This window comes from Mixophyes fleayi, chromosome 1 (genome assembly GCF_038048845.1).
Source record: "Mixophyes fleayi isolate aMixFle1 chromosome 1, aMixFle1.hap1, whole genome shotgun sequence".
Taxonomy (NCBI): domain Eukaryota; kingdom Metazoa; phylum Chordata; class Amphibia; order Anura; family Limnodynastidae; genus Mixophyes; species Mixophyes fleayi.
In genome coordinates this window covers 62748210-62761619 of record NC_134402.1, presented here as the reverse complement: position 1 = coordinate 62761619, position 13410 = coordinate 62748210, and the positions used below count along the sequence as shown (strand labels likewise).

Genomic DNA, 13410 nt, shown 5'->3' with positions numbered 1-13410 from the left:
AGTTTCCCACCATATTGCATGCTTACCAGCCTGCATCAATAATGACTGTAGCTGTGCCTCAGTTACCATACCATAATGATTGACAATTCTAGCTGCTCTCTTGTCAGCTGTGCTTCTTACAGGCTAACCGAGTGGCAGGAATACATTAGTAGTTCATAGTAGAGTATTCTTCTCCCACCCATATACTGTGGATTGGATTCAAAATGGTAGCATCACCAGCAATCGCCATGAGCATCCCAGAAAGTGTCAATTTCAGCATTCAGTTAGCTCACATTTGTATTTTAAAGGAATTAGCCATTTTTGAATAGCATTGTTGAATAACCCCATAACATGTCCCTCATGAGGGAGGTCCCTTTAGCAATTTCCTCTATTACCCAAAGCAGAGAGCTGGATTGTAGCTAATTTTCTTTGCAGCTCACACCAAAGTGTTATAGCCGGTCCCTGACTGGCTCAGTTCCCTGGTCTGTCAGCCTATGGCAGGATGCCTAGGCTGACTGACAAAGTGCACAGCCAGTTTGGAAAAGGGGGCTGATCTGCTCCTCCACTCTGATAGTTTAGCTTGCTCAGCTCCTGTTCAACTCTTCCCTCCCCACTGTGTGGACCAACTTCCCATCCATCCTTCAGCACACATGGGACTTGTGCAGGCTCTCTACATGTGCAGAGACCACTCAGGAGACTGCCTCCCACAGCAATTGTCTGCAGAGCAACCTAGTAGGTAAGTGTGCTAATGGGGTATTAATTTAATGTGGGAGGGGGTTATTACTATAATGTTGTGGAGCTATTCATGTAATGTTGGGGGTAATTAAGTAATGTGGGAGTTGGGCTAATAATGTTATGAGGGGGTATTAATTTAATGGAGTAATGAGCAGGGGTGGAACAGAGCATGGCCAGGCTACATATCAAAATTTGGGGGAGAGCCCAGGGATTTCTTTCCACTCCTCAGGAGGCCCCTACTCTGCTTCTCTGAGTATGCGCATGTGAGCATGTAATAACTTCAGCTTCATTGGTTGGTATCAAATGCATTTTATGATTCATTACTTCAGTCCATATTGTTGCAGTTAAAATATCAATTGGGAAACATAGAAATACAACACTATCACAGTTAAAATGTTGCCAGGTCCAACATTGTATTTTCCAAATCAGGAAAGTAAATATAGTATTTTAGAATTTTTGCCTCTCTAACTTGTTATTTACATAGCATTTAGTTTTGACAACTGACATCTCAAGCCAATGTCAACCAATGCTGTTTATAAAAGACATGTCAAATATTTATTTTGGACACTTTAAAATTCATAATGTAAATACAGTATCTTCCCAGTTCTCTTAATACATGTTTATCACGCTTTAATATAAAAATTATTTGATATTCATACACATATACCGTTTGACCATGAATATACCGGATTTCATAGATTCTAAGACACCATGGATTGTAAGACGCACATTACTTTCAGTACCATCAACAGAAAAAAAAGCTTTGATTATATGGAATTGCGATCATTTCTCCAATAATGAACATTTACCTCACTAATTTCAAAATGTCGACTTGCAGCTCTATTTCCATGTTCTCCTGCATACACAATAACTTTTCGCTTCAATGTGGCTTCGTAGTGCAATCTTTTTGACAACATTTTGATTACAGTAAGGGATCAAAATGAAAGAAATACAGCTCCACTACAATGAAATAACGGTGGCTCCACACTTGCAGAGAACGCCATTGTATTCAGGGGGCAGGGTAAAGCGTCAACGGTCAAACTTCCACCTGCTATTCTAAGACCCACCCGCGATTCTAAGACCCACCCGCGATTCTAAGACCCACCCGCGATTCTAAGATGCACCCCGGTTTTAGAGATGTTTATATGGGAAAAAAGGTGTGTCTTAGAATCGAAGCAATACGGTATTAACCTTGCAGTTTAAAAGAATACCTTATACATTTTTTTTAGTATACACTTAATATATTTAAAATATTTGTTATCATTTGGTAGCACAGCTTTCCATTGATAGCGCTCTTCACAGGTGTCGCTGGCTTTACAAATCACTATTATACTATTGTTCCTTCTGTTATATTCCAGCAGAGCACTGAATAATCTTAGATCAGCCAGACTTGTGTTACTTGGATAATGTCAAGTATAACAAACACCTTTCAGGATATCTTTTCTCTGATGTCATATCATATCAGAGGATTTTCTATACTGATAAGAACCGCAAATTGTTTCAAATCTAAATATAGTTTTACCATTACTATTCAATGTTAATACAAACTGCTGTATAAAGGGTTAATTCTACCAGATTATAGAAATATTTAATGTAGGACACCAACATCACTAGATTGTCAGCTCTTCGTACAGGGTCCTCCCTACTCTTAGTTTTCACTTACTTTCATCTACCTTATACGTTCCTGTTTATATGCTCTGTTGTCCCCACTGTCTGGAGCCATGTGGAGCACTGTAACGCCTTACAATCAGCAACAATAATAATCTCTCAGCCAAATGCTCCATCTTGTGGTAACAGAATCTGCTTGTAAAGTTTCTTGACCCTGTCATCATTTCCCCTTCACAATGTCACTTGTTCAGTAGGGCCTAGTCACATGGGAACATTGTTGCAGCTGTCTCAGTCAAATAAAGTTATTCAGCTGTTCAATGTCAGGAACTTTCTCAATGGTAACAGACCCCATACATCTGGTGCAAAGTGCTCTGTTCCTAATCTTCCCACTTCATTTGTTACTCCAGAAATCAATGTTCAATTAATTAATTGAAGAGAGAAACTTTAATGAATCAATTAATTAATTAAGCACATGTAACAGCAATAGAGATGGTTGAGAAACTCTGTATAACATAATTGGTGAGCTTCCCCATATTAAACTACTGTATACTGTACCATAATGGGCAAATAAAAGTCACAAATCTTTGTTTTTATGTAAGCAATTATGGATTAATATCAATGCTTAAAATGCTAATTCCAAATTTATATAGAGAAAAATGTAAAAGTAACCCCACTCCTTGCTCCCCTTAACCTGAATTGTGGGGGTTCTGTCCAAGACTCATCCATGTTTATATCTGCCCTTACAATGCAGGGTCCAACATTCTCAGCTTCAGGCCATTGATGTTCCATAGCTATTGGTGCTGGGACCTTGAACTGTATTGGCCTGAAACTGGCTCTGTCATTCATAGCTCAGCTCTTTTTTCCTCCATATGGGTATTTATTTTACCCTTTAGGTTTCTAAGCTGGAAAAAAGTAAACCCACTCTGAATCTAGGTGAGCAATAAAGGGGTTAAAGTGGTATGTGTCTTGAAATGTTTATATAAATAAAGGATTTTATCATGTTGAGGCTGTCTTAAAGTGTATTTCTTACAGGTACACTACAGGTCCCAGTGGGCCCTCAATGCCAGGATATGCTGGGACTTGTAGTTCTACAATCAATAGCATACCAAAGCAACTTAGGGCTGCAGGGCTTGTTGGGACCTGTATTGCAATAGCACAAAAATTACATTCTTATCAGTGAACTCTTTATTTCCACACACCCACAAACTTCTGGTGTGTGGGGATTTCAATACAATTCTATCTCAATCAATAGATACTTCTGTCAACTAACCCCCCATCTGCATACCCCACTGTCTCTTCCTCAGGCTCCAAATCCCTCATTAAGCATGTTGATCTACTGTATGATGTGTCTGTGAATCTAAATAGGCTTTTTTCGTGCACATGCGTAGTAGGGAAATTTCATATTTTACTCTAATGAAATGGACTTGTGTCCAACCGTATGTAAGGTCCTAGGTAATTACATTTTGCAAAAGATGGAGATGCCGGGGATTGAACCTGGGGCCTCATACATGCAAAGCATGCGCTCTACCACTGAGCTACATCCCCTTACATATGAGTTCTATAAATGCTACATACTGGACTCAGGTTAGCTGTTAAAAACTCTACTTTACTATAGTACAGGATATTACTTAGTTAATGTTAACACTCCTTGTTTTAGGTATTGATTATAGTTTGAGATAGGTCAGGGAGAGACTACTGGCTTCCTGTTAGAGTTCCTCTCTTGAAATAAACCTTAGTGGTGGCAGAATTTTGGAATTAATAGTGAGTATGTGATAGAAAATGTTAGTGATTGCTAGACAGACCAGATGGGTTTGCTGTGATTAACTCTTTGTCACACACATGGCACGCAGGCTCAGGTGAGTGCTGTTTATGACAAATTGATCACCAAAGCCTACCAGTCTGCTGCCTAACCCCTCCCTACCACCCCCCTACTTCTTCCCATCTACGTGTCACCCCCCCATTCTTTCACTCCAACTCCTATCTTTAGAGTGTAAGGTTCCACGAGCAAGGCCCTCTTTCCTCTTCTCTACTGGCTCCCCCCACCCCGTCACCTTTGGCTATCATTTAGATCCTTATAATGGACCGGGAAGAGTGCCTTGTAATATGACTTGGTTTATGTAGCCCTTCTTGTATTACTGCTAGTTTTTGTTACCTGCGTTCTTCTGTTCAAGTTTTGCTCTGTACATTTTTGTTTTATGTGAACCATGTTTTCCATGTTTGCACTACTGCCATCAAAAGAAAAAAAATGTGATCTAGGTAATGTACATTATTTTAATATAGTATTCTTATTAAAAATCAAGTATTATATTTATTTTTATTTGTTACTATTAAAAAATAAACTTTCAAACCTGCTAAATGCTAGAAACCCCTGAACCCCCCCCCCCCCCCCTCATATATTGATGAACTGAGGGCTCCAACACTGTACTCTCATGTAACTAGGGCCATGTGAGAGGGGAAGCCGCAAAGCAGAAGGAATATTTTAGGTTGGTGTCATTGTAATTTAGGGCTAGGGACGTCATTTTAACTTTCTAGCCTCAGGTGCTTTAATTTCTAGTTACGGCTCTGACTTACCTGTCACCTTTCAGTCCTTGCTCAGTCCTGGCATTTCTGGGGCTTTCTGTGTCCTTTATCCAGGGAACCAGTGTAGAGGCGATTCCAGTTGTCCCTACACAAAAGAGGACAGTTCCACAATCAGCACTAAACACTGCACCATTTATATTAACTTACAAATACTTTTGAGTGACTGCACTGCCATCTAGAGGTCACCTGCTGCATTCTGTCAGACGATCTGTACTGTACTTTTCCCAGACACTCCAGGCTTTAAAGTCCCTACTATCTATGAGAAGCACGTAGCTTTTTGCACTTGCAGCACACAAACTATAACAGCGCCAACTTCTGTTTGGTAGTTGGATCCAAACACCAAGACTATAATGGTGTTATCCATTTACTACCCTGCGGTACTGGATATACATTTCTTGAATTTCTATTATTTTTGACCCAACCTTCACCCCTATGGTCATACTAACTACCCATAATAACACCAAATGGTCCGTATTCCCAAGAACCAATACCTACAATGTAAATGTATTAACTTAACTTCCTCTATACGAATGTAGAACTTCCATATCAACCCACACTAAATTTGCAAAAAGTTTTGTGTAAAAATAAAAGGGACAACCCAGCAGAGATAAAATGTAATTTTACGAGGCAAGACAAAAAAGGAACCTCCAATCTTGCACCAACCTATCCTCACCATGCACATTTATTCTGGATCTAAAGACATCATTTAATGATCAATTAAAAAAACTGTGTGTGGAGGGGGGGAGGGGAACTAAAAAAAAAAGACTTTGCTAACCTTTATAAATAACACTGTTGGAGCAGACATCTTCCCAGCAATGTAGCTTTCAAGTAAAAAAGGCAGAGATCTAGACTATTTGAACAGGTAATTACAATTCCACAAAGAAAGCGAGGTTCTAGAAAACAGAGAACGTAGTAGTGATCTATGGATTAGAAATATCCCTGAATCTATCAATGCTACTGAACCCTACTTGGTGCGTTTCTTTATGGCACTGGTTCCATCTCTATAAACACAACATATTGCACTAGAAAGAGCACACAGGGCTCTCAGCCCGGACCCAAGGATCCGGATCCCCCCAGAGTTGTCATTTTGACATTTCTGTCCTTTAAAATCATAGAAAAGAATATTTCTACAAGTCGTTTTCCTTGATCTACTTTGTTCAAAGGTTCCATGCTTCAAGTCTCCCAAGTAGCGGCTTCCTGGGTGTCCTAAGTCCTCAGCTACTTTACCCCTTTCACTTGTTCCCCAAATTTTTCCTTGCCTACGCTCCCATCCCCCACTGTCTCTTTCTCAGGCTCCAAATCCCTCATTAAACATGTTGATCTACTGTATGATGTGTCTTTGAGTCTAAATAGGCTTTTTTTCAGGCACATGTGTAGTAGGGAATTTGCATATTTTACTCTAATGAAATGGACTTGTGTCCATCCGTATCTGAAGAAATTCCATTTTGCAAAAGATGGAGATGCCGGGGATTGAACCCAGGGCCTCATACATGCAAAGCATGCGCTCTACCACTGAGCTACATCCCCTTGTTTAACTTATTCATTATTATATACTGGACTCAGCTTGGCTGTTAAAACCTCTATTTTACTATAATACAGGGTATTACTTGGTTAATGTTAACACTCCTTGTTTTAGGTATTGATTATAGTTTGAGATAGGTCAGGGAGAGGCTGCTGGCTTCCTGTTAGAGTTCCTCTCTTTAAATAAACCTTAGTGGTGGCAGAAATTTGGAACTAATAGTGAGTATGTGATATAAAATGTTAGTGATTGGTAGACAGACCAGATGGGTTTGCTGTGATTAACCCTTTGTCACACACATGGCACGCAGCCTTAGGTGAGTGCTGTTTATGACAAATTGATCACCAAAGTCTACCAGTCTGTTGCCTCACACACCCTCCTTCTTCCCCTCTATGTGTCACCCCCCCTATTCTTTCACTCCAATCCTATCTTTAGATTGTAAGCTTCCACGAGCAAGGCCCTCTTTCCTCTTCTCTACTTGCTTCCCCCCTCCCCCGTCACCTTTGGCTACCGTTGAGATCCTTGTAACTGACCGAGAAGTGTCCCTTGTAATATGACTTGGTTTATGTAGCCCTTCTTGCATTACTACTAGTATTTCTTACCTGCGTTCTTCAGTTCAAGTTTTGCTCTGTACATTTTTGTGGATTTTTGTTTTATGTGAACTATTCCTTGTGTGTGCTACTGCCATCGAAAGAAAGACATTTTGATCTAGGTAATGTACATTATTTTAATATATTATTCTTATTAAAAATCAAGTATTATCCCGTGGCGAAGGATCCTTGGGTTTTTCTCTTTGTTATGCTCCCCCAGACCTTGACAAATTTTCTAGAAAACTAACAGCTCACATCCTCACAGCCGCCAAATGCCTTATAGCCCTTAATTGGAAACGCAGCTCTCCTCCATCTCTATCTACTCTCAAAAAGCAAATATGGCATGTGGCAGCCATGGAAGAGATTACTTATTATTTACACGATAGAGGTTGCACTTTCAATTAAGTGTGGGCTCCTTGGCAGTTCGCAGAGCGTTCTTTCCCCTCTGGTCCTTAACGACTTTGTCTTGACCCATGTGCGGCGATCAGGACTCTGCTCCTGTTATGTCATCTTCTGATCCTCTAACATTTACCTTTTACCTTCTTCTCGACCACACCCCTGCTTTAGTCTTTGTGGTCTCCCCCCCCTTTCCCTTCTAATTCTCCTTCACCCCTCCTCCCCATTCTACCTTTTGCATTATTTGTTCCTATACGTAAACATAAGCAAATAAAAAAATAATGATGTAAATATGGTCAATTTATGTTTCCAGTTCTCTAAGGGCGCCTTCGCTGGATACTTCTACCATATTAATATCCTATTGTGTATACATTGTAATTATTTTACCTCATATTGTACATGTTTTTTATTGATTGACCATCCAAAATAAAGAATTAAAAAAAACAAACATGTATTATGCTTATTTTTATTTCTTACTATTAAAAAATACACTTTCAAACCTGCTACATGCTACAACCCCCCCCCCCCCCCCCCCCCCCCTCCCCATATATTGATGAACTGAGGGCTCCAACACTGTACTCCCATGTAACTAGGGCCATGCGAGAGGGGAAGGCGCAGAGCAGAAGGATTATTTTAGGTTGGTGTTATTGTAATTTAGGGCTAGGGGCATCATTTTAACTTTCTTGCCTGATGTGCTAGAATTTCTAGTTACGGCTCTGACTTACCTGTCACCTTTCAGTCCTTGCTCAGTCCTGGCATTTCTGAGGCTTTCTGTGTCCTTTATCCAGGGAACCAGTGTAGAGGCGATTCCAGTTGTCCCTACACAAAAGAGGACAGTTCCACAATGAACACTAAACACTGCACCATTTATATTAACTTACAAATACTTTTGGGTGACTGCACTGCCATCTAGAGGTCACCTGCTGGATTCTGTCAGACGATCTGTACTGTACTTTTCCCAGACACTCCAGGTTTTAAAGTCCCTACTACCGATGAGAAGCACGTAGCATTTTGCACTTGCAGCACACAAACTATAACAGCGCCAACTTCTGTTTGGTATTTGGATCCAAACACCAAGACTATAATGGTGTTATCCATTTACTACCCTACGGTACTGGATATACATTTCTTGACTTTCTACTATTTTTGACCCGACCTTCACCCATATGGTCATACTATCTGCCCATAACAACTCCAAATGGTCCGTATTCCCAAGAAGTAATACCTACGATCTAAATGTATTAACTTAACTTCCTCTATACGAATATACAACTTCCATATCAACCCACACTAAACTTGCAAAAAGTTTTATCTAAAAGTAAAAGGGGCAACCCAGCAGAGATAAAATATAATTTTACAAGACAAGACAAAAAATAAACCCCAATCTTGCACCAACCTCTCCTCATCATGTACACTTATTCTGGATCTCAAGACATCAATTACTATTGAATTTCAAAAAACTATTTGTGTGTGGGGGGGCGACTGAAAAAACTCCTTTGCTGACCTTTATAAATAACACTGTTGGAGCAGACATCTTCCCAGCAATGAGGCTTTCAAGACACAAAAGGCAGATATCTATACTATTTGAACAGGTAATTACAATTCCACAAAGAAAACAGAGAACGTAGTAGTAATCTTTGGATTAGAAATATCCCTGAATCTATCAATTCTAATGAACCCTACTTAGTGCTTTATGGCACTGGTTCCATCTCTATAAACACAACATATTGCAGTAGAAAGAGCACACAGGGCTCTCAGCCACAGACATAAGGATCCGGATCCCCCCAGAGTTGTCATTTTGACATTTCTGTCCTTTAAAATCAAAGAACAAATTATTTCTACAAGTCATTTTCTTTTATCTACTATGTTGAAAGGCTCCAGGCTTCAAGTCTTCCAATTTAGCGGTTTCCTGGGTGCCCTCAACCCTCAGCTACTTTACCCCTTTCACTTGTTCCCCAAACTTTTCCTTGAATACGCCAATTTTCTAAGGATGAGCGGACTCGGATTCCTGGAATCCGAGCCCCCCCGAACAGTGCGGATCCGAGTCAGATCCGAGCACTGTCCGGGTATTCCCGCCGATTCCGAAACTTAAAACGAGCCTCTGAGTCATAATCCCGCTGTCGGATCTCGCGATACTCGGAACCTTTAAATTCCCGCTTGCCGCCGCCATCTTCACTCGGGCATTGATCAGGGAAGAGGGAGGGTGTGTTAGGTGGTCCTCTGTCCTGCTATTTCTCGTGCTGTGCTGTGCTCTGTCCTGCTGAGTCCAGTGGTGCTTTTGCCAGTGCTCTGTCCTGCTGAGTCCAGTGGTGCATCAGTCCAGTGCTCTGTCCTTGCTGAGTCCAGTGGTGCGTTTTGTCCTATGGTTTGTTCTGCTAAGTGCATATTTATTTCAAAAGTATTAAAAATTCTTCCATAAAAAGAAAAAAAAAAGACAAATTCTACAAAAATCCTCTTAAAATAATATAAAAAAAAAAAAATCAAAAAAGTCCTTGCTGAGTCCAGTGGTGCATCAGTCCAGTGCTCTGTCCTTGCTGAGTCCAGTGGTGCATCAGTCCAGTGCTCTGTCCTTGCTGAGTCCAGTGGTGCATCAGTCCAGTGCTCTGTCCTTGCTGAGTCCAGTGGTGCATCAGTCCAGTGCTCTGTCCTTGCTGAGTCCAGCGGTGCTTTTGTCCTGTGCTTTGTTGTGCTAAGTCCATACAAATTTTAAAATTAATAAAATCTCTTAAAAATTAGTAAAGAAATTAATTTTAAAAATTATAAAAAATTTATAAAAAAAAAAATATTTAAGCAGTGTAAGAGAATAGGTACTGCAATCTATATTACATTTACTACGTTCATTCTTTAAGCAGTTCCAGAGAATAGGTACTGCAATCTATATTACATTTACTACGTTCATTCTTTAAGCAGTTCCAGAGAATAGGTACTGCAATCTATATTACATTTACTACGTTCATTCTTTAAGCAGTTCCAGAGAATAGGTACTGCAATCTATATTACATTTCATACGTTCAATTTTTAAGCAGTGCCAACAGCTCCACCTTCATATTCTTCCACACCTGTGGCTGCGAGGAAAAAACTCAGTTTTCCTAAAAGACCCGCTAGCGGGGATGCAGACAACATCTGGTCCGGACTGAAGGACCTGCCAACCATTGCAGACATGTCTACTGTCGCTGCATTGGATGCTGTCACAATAGAAAAAATGGTGGAGGATTATTTTGCTGACACCATCCAAATAGACATGTCAGACAGTCCATATTGTTACTGGCAGGAAAAAAAAGGCAGTTTGGAAGCCCCTGTACAAACTGGCTCTATTTTACCTGAGTTGTCCCCCCTCCAGTGTGTAATCGGAAAGAGTTTTTAGTGCAGCGGGGAACCTGGTCAGTGAGCGGCGAAGGAGGTTGCTTCCGCAAAACGTTGAAAAAATGATGTTCATAAAAATGAATTATCAATTCCTCAATCAAGTACAGCACTGGCCTCCAGATACTACAGAGGGACCTGTGGTTGTGGAGTCCAGCGGGGACGAATTGATAATGTGTGAGGATGAGGAAGTACACACTGAAGGGGGAGAGGAATCAGAGGATGAGGATGACATCTTGCCTCAGTAGAGCCTGTTTAGTTTGTACAGGGAGAAATGAATAGCTTTTTTGGTGTGGTGGCCCAAACAAACCAATCATTTCAGCCACAGTTGTTTGGTAGGCCCTGTCGCTGAAATAATTGGTTTGTTAAAGTGCGCATGTCCTATTTCAACAACATAAGGGTGGGTGGGAGGGCCCAAGGACAATTCCATCTTGCAACTCTTTTTTTGGCATTATGTGACCGTTCAACAGTCGTTTGCCATGAGCACAAAGTAAAACAAAATTAAAACAAATTAAACAAATTAAACCAAAAGTATAATATAACTTATAAACACTACACTTGAAAGCTTGAGCCTTTAAATGAAAAAGTCACTCTTCATTGCACGAAGATTTGCAACAGGGACAGTTTTTTTGTTCACAAAGTCAACAAATAACACTTCGACCCTGTCTGTCTTTTACATCCTTGATGGGATCTCAATGATGAATGCTCTGTACCATGGTTGGAGGAGGTATTGTGGCCCCGGTACCAAATTGGGTACCGGGCCCACTCCACTACGCAGTCCAGAAAGCTACCTCGGTGCAACGTTTTGGACTAAAAACAATATTGTGAGGTGTTCAGAATAGACTGGAAATTAGTGGAAATGATTGTTATTGAATGTTATTGAGGTTAATAATAGCGTAGGAGTGGAAAAAAAAACAAAAAACCTGGATTTTAGTGCTTTTTATGCTTTTTTAAATATAAATCAGAACCCAAAACCCGAAATCAGAACCTACTGAAAAAAAAACTTTGCTGACCTTTATAAATAACACTGTTGGAGCAGACATCTTCCCAGCAATGAGGCTTTCAAGAAACAAAAGGCAGAGATCTAGACTATTTGAACAGGTAATTACAATTCCACAAAGAAAACAGAGAACGTAGTAGTAATCTTTGGATTAGAAATATCCTTGAATCTATCAATGCTAATGAACCCTACTTGGTGCTTTATGGCACTGGTTCCATCTCTATAAACACAACATATTGCACTAGAAAGAGCACACAGGGTCCTCAGCCCCAGACCTAAGGATCCGGATCCCCCCAGAGTTGTCATTTTGACATTTCTGTCCTTTAAAATCAAAGAACAAATTATTTCAACAAGTCATTTTCCTTTATCTACTATGTTGAAAGGTTCCAGGCTTCAAGTCTTCCAAGTAGCGGCTTCCTGGGTGCCCTCAACCCTCAGCTACTTTACCCCTTTCACTTGTTCCCAAAACGTTTCCTTGCCTACGCTTATTTTCCCTGCTTTCCACACTATTTTAATCAACTGACAAATTTGCTGGTTAGCCCTCCATATCCTCCTTCTTCCAGTATCCCAAATACACACCTCTCACTCACGTTCTTTACCTCCTTATATTCAACTTTATCGTTGTCCTCCAAAAGATTACCTACCTAGAAGACCAGTGTTCTACTCCAACCACAGGTCCAAGCGCAATACTTATCCGTAGCTCCGTTTCACTCAGCGTTTCAGACTCTGTGAGGGACTCCGACGGGCAATTCCTCATGTTCAAGTGTAAGGCAGGCTCCCAATACTTCATTTTGCCAACCTCTATGCACCCAACCTTTCTTCACTCCTTCCAGGACTTACATAAATTCCAGTCGGGCAAACTTCTGGTGTGTGGGGATTTCAATACAATTCTATCTCAATCAATAGATACTTCTGTCAACTAACCCCCCATCTGCATACCCCACTGTCTCTTCCTCAGGCTCCAAATCCCTTATTAAGCATGTTGATCTACTGTATGATGTGTCTTTGAATCTAAATAGGCTTTTTTCGGGCGCATGCGTAGTAGGGAAATTTCATATTTTACTGTAATGAAATGGACTTGTGTCCAACCATATATATGAGGTCCTAGGTAAATTACATTTTGCAAAAGATGGAGATGCCGGGGATTGAACCCGGGGCCTCATACATGCAAAGCATGCGCTCTACCACTGAGCTACATCCCCTCATTTAATTTTTACTTAAATTATTAATTACTGGATTAAGCTTTTCTGTTAAAACCTCTATTTTACTATAATACAGGGAATTACTTGGTTAATGTTAACTCTCCTTGTTTTAGATATTGATTACAGTTTGAGATAGGTCAGGGAGAGACTGTTCGCTTTCTGTTAGAGTTCCTCTCTTGAAATAAACCATAGTGGTGGCAGAATTTTGGAAGTTAGAGTGAGTATGTGATATAAAATATTAGTGATTGCAAGACAGACCAGATGGGATTGCTGTGATTAACCCTTTGTCCCACACATGGCACGCAGGCTCAGGTAAGTGCTGTTTATGACAAATTGATCACCAACGCCTACCAGTCTGATGCCTAACCCCTCCCTACCACCCCCCTCCTTCTTCCCATCTACGTGACACCCCCCTCCCCATTCTTTCACTCCAACTCCTCT

At 40.5% G+C, this 13410-nt stretch overlaps 3 non-coding genes across 3 annotated transcripts; all 3 read right to left on the bottom strand.

Annotated features, from left to right (window-relative positions):
- Positions 1 to 3795: 3795 nt before the first annotated feature.
- Positions 3796 to 3867, bottom strand: TRNAA-UGC (transfer RNA alanine (anticodon UGC)). Its single transcript has one exon. It is a non-coding gene; the product is annotated as a tRNA-Ala (tRNA).
- A 2490-nt stretch (positions 3868 to 6357) lies between these two features.
- TRNAA-UGC (transfer RNA alanine (anticodon UGC)) lies at positions 6358 to 6429 on the bottom strand. Its single transcript has one exon. It is a non-coding gene; the product is annotated as a tRNA-Ala (tRNA).
- Positions 6430 to 12897: 6468 nt separating this feature from the next.
- Positions 12898 to 12969, bottom strand: TRNAA-UGC (transfer RNA alanine (anticodon UGC)). The gene has a single exon. It is a non-coding gene; the product is annotated as a tRNA-Ala (tRNA).
- Positions 12970 to 13410: the final 441 nt, after the last annotated feature.